This window comes from Lepus europaeus, chromosome 9, assembly GCF_033115175.1.
Source record: "Lepus europaeus isolate LE1 chromosome 9, mLepTim1.pri, whole genome shotgun sequence".
Classification (NCBI taxonomy): Eukaryota; Metazoa; Chordata; class Mammalia; order Lagomorpha; family Leporidae; genus Lepus; species Lepus europaeus.
In genome coordinates, this window is record NC_084835.1 from 24145783 (window position 1) to 24149819 (window position 4037).

The window sequence follows — 4037 nt, forward strand, 5'->3', positions numbered from 1 at the left end:
GATCAACAACAAGATGGCGGCCAGCCGAGGGGGCGGGGGCCGGGCGTCATAGTAACCAACATGGCAAAGAACCCGCCCCCAACTGAGGATATCCCCAATCAACAGTCTCTTTGCCCGACGCCTGGGGAAGTGCTTCTCGCTGACAGGTCGATTGGCCTGTCAGTCAGAGCCTCTCTCTCAAGGCCCGTGCCGAACGCCCGAGGCACGTGACTGTGACGGCACGAGTTGGCGCATGCGCGCGATTCCGTAAGGTGCTGGCGGCGGATCTTTAGCGACTCAAAGGCCAAAGCGCCCTTGGCTTATCTGTGTGCGTGTGCACCGTGAGGAGCTGGCGGCATCTTCACACGTACACACACACACGGGGAATGTCCGTGGTGTGCTGTTTTTTTTCTGTCACTCACCCGAAGGGGGCTGTTGCCCCTGCTGCACTGTGGGGCTGTGAGAGGGGAGCCCACCACCAAGGTCGCGCCACCTCTTGAAGTGAAGGCACTGGGTCTCCTACCTCTCTTACGGACCTCTTCCTGGCGTCTTGGTCAGCCTTGCCCCTCACCCGCGACAAGCGCCGCTGTTGGGCGCTGTCCCAGCAGCCTCTGGCACTTTACCCACACTGTCCTGCCTGGAGTTCAGTCTAACACAAGCCCCGGCACACGGCGGACATCTCTGCCTGAGAGCGTCTTACCTGTTCCTGCCTCCAAGGCACACCTGGGAGTCGCAGGAAGTTGATCATCCCTTATTTCTCAAGCACAGCATCTAACCTGGGGCTTAACTTCAGTTAATGTACTTCATGCAGTCACACCCCTTGGGGCCACACCCAGATGCCCAGTAGGTAACTCTGACTTGTGAGCCTTAGCCTCTCTTACACGTAGTTGCTCCATCTGTAAAGTGACATATGTTGAGCTTCTTAGAGATAAAGAATAAATGAAGGGGGCCTAGTGCTGTGGTGTAGCGGGTAAAGCCAGGGATCCAGCTCTCTGCTAATGGCCTGAGAAAGCAGTGGAAGATGGCCCAACTCCTTGGGCCCCTGCATTCACATGGGAGACTTGGAAGAAGCTCCTGGCTGCTGGCTTCAGATTGGCTCAGCTCAGGCTGTCACTGGAGAAGAGGCTGTGGAAGCCATGGGGTTCTTGTGCTCACACAAGAAAGAATTCAGGCGTGAGACAGCGAAATGATAAGGCTTTATTGGAGATAGGGCATCTGTCAGAACAGAGAGAGACAGCGCCCAGTGTCTCGGACTGGAGGAGAACGGGGTCACATAGTTGAATGGAAAGAACACACCTGGGCAGGCCAGGCGGACAGATGGCTCAGCAGAGGCAGAGGGCTGAGCTGCTGTTTGGACTCCCTAGGTTTTTAAGGGAGTCTGTTTACCCACCTCCCCCCCCCCCCCCCCCCACACACACACACACACTCCAGGACAAAGGATGGGAAGTACTAGCGGAAGGGTTTGTTGGGTGAAAATAAGCAAATTCCTCCCCAGATTTGCTGGAGCTGGGCAGTGTAGAGGGGCTTCCCTTAGGGCGTCTGTGAAGGTTTTATTGCCCCATGTTATCAGGTCAGGTAAACCATTTGGTCCTGAGAGAGAATTCTCCTGGGAGCTCTCCTGGGGGGAAGGGCTGGGAGCACCTGGGAGGTTATCAGGGTCTGGGCAGGACTTTGAGGTGCAAGACACTGGGCTTCTGGAGCTTCCGCAGTAGGTGCTGGTCTTCAGGCCTGTCTCACACATGCATAGAAGCTCAATTTCTGACTTCCTACTTAAGAAGGGGGCCGGGCCACCTGGGGAGTGAACCAGTGGATAGAAGACTGACTCTCCCCACCCCCACCTGCCACCTCTCTGCCTCTGCATCTCTGTAACTCTGCCTTTCAAGTAAATTAATAAATATTTTAAAAAAGAAAATGAGAGCTGCACTGTGTTTCAGCGGGTAAAGCCGCCACCTGCAGTGCCAGCTGCCGCAGCGTGCCAGCCACAGCGGCCATTGGAGGGTGAACCAACGCAAAGGAAGACCTTTCTCTCTGTCTCTCTCTCTCACTGTCCACTCTGCCTATCAAAAAAAAAAAAAAAAAACAAACCCTCTCTCCCTCTCTCTCTCTCTCTCTCTCTCTGCCTCCTTGTAACTCTGCCTTTCAAATAAATAGATAAATCTTTTTTAAAAATTAAATGAGCCCTTATGGTAGGTAGAAAGATAGGAATAAGCCTTTGTGTAGGAAAAGGGCCTAAAGAAAACAGCACCTATGGAAAGCAAACACAAGTAGCAGCTTCAGACCTTGTGCGGTGGAAGCAGGCCAGTGTGTTACACAACAAAGTGTAACCCAGTAACTTTAGAGGTGGTCCTAGCTTTCCCCCCAAGGTAAGCACTCCAGGAAAACCCTCTCTGCCCACTCCCAAGAGGGCTACCCAGTTTGATATCGTCATCATCATCAGGTGATAAAATTAGGAGGAGTTTCACCTGTTTCACCCCCAGCAAGTGTTTTTGTTTTTTCCAGGAGAAGAGATTAGAGGGAGGGAGAATGGTGATAAGACCCTGGATCCCTTTTGCTTATCAGCAGCCATCTGAGTGCAGGCTGTGCTCCCAGCTCTCAGCTCCCAGTTCTCTGTTGAGGGTCCCGTGGCCTGTCAGGTGCATTCTCTTCATTAAGCTTTGTGACCATGCATTCCACCAGCCCGAATGGGCACTCTCTCAGCTCTGTCTGCAGAGGTGCCCAGCTGCTCTGACAGATGTCCTTCCTCGTTGAAACTTGCTGCCTTGCTTACCACTACTCTCTGTCTCACATCTGAGACCCTTTTCTTATGGGAAGGCAAGAACCTGCATTCCAGCCAGCTCCTGTAACACTTAGAGCAGGAAAATCCACCTGCAGCCACTTTCTATATCACCCTGCTCCCGTGGCTGTCCCCGAGGGCTGCTCGAACGCTTGCACTTTGATGGGAGACCTATGAAGGGGGTTTTTCTCCCAAAAGAGCCTCAGCTTCTTCTTGCGCCTGGCTCAGAAAGGGGGGCCCTCCAGGACCCTGAGATGGTTCAGGCTACAGACTTGACAGAGCAGGGAAGATTGAGATAACCTGGGACATCACATTCATGGTAACTGAAAGCTACTAGCAGCCTGGGACCTGACGCCAGGCTGGCATGGGGAGGGGGCCAGCGCTGTGTCCAGCAAGCCTGCCCTCCTACAGGTTGTTGTGGGCAACCTGGCCACCTCAGCTAAGCACAGAGAGAGTCAAGGGCAGAGGGAGCAGGAGAAATATCAGGAAGAAAGTGGAACACCTCTCAGAAAGGGGCTTCCATCAATCCCACCAGGAGCAGCCAAACTACAGGGTCCTTAAGTCTGTCCTGTTACTCAACTCAGAGAAGAAGCTCCGGAGTCTTCCCAAGAAAACTACACAGAGCTGGCAACGTGCACTCAGAAAACAACAATGGGCAGGTGTTGGCACAGCGGTTAAGTCACTGTTTGGGCCATCCGCATCCAGTGTTGGCGCACCTGGGTTCAAATTCCAGCTACTCCACTTCCAGCTTCCTGCTAAGGCACATCCTGGGGAGGTAGCAGATGTGGTCAAGTGCTTGGGCCCCTGCTGCCCACACAGGAGACCCAGATGGCACTCGACTCCCAGCTTCTGCCTGACCCAACCCTGGCTGCTGCAGGTATTTGGAGACTGAACCAGCCATTGGAAGAGACCTCTCTCTCTGTGTCTCTCTCTCTCTGTCTCTCTGCCTTTCAAATACAATGAAAATGAATAAACTTCAAAAGTTTGTGGGAAAATGGAATTAAAAGATAAGTTTATTAAAAGAAAAAGAAAAAACAGCAATAGTGTGCTCCCCTTAGTAGGAAACGGAAGCAAGCGGCCTCTGCAGGCAAGAATGAACTGGCCCCTCAGACAATGACAAATGTAATAGCCGTCATTTCTTACGTGGCACAATGCCTTCTTCCAAGAAAAATAACCTGCTTCTCCCTAGAGTGCACCCAAAGAGTGCTTCTCCAAGGGAGAACAAGGAGGCACAGATCTCAGCACTTCTCCCACAGGCATTGACAAGGCTGGGACTTTTCTGTTT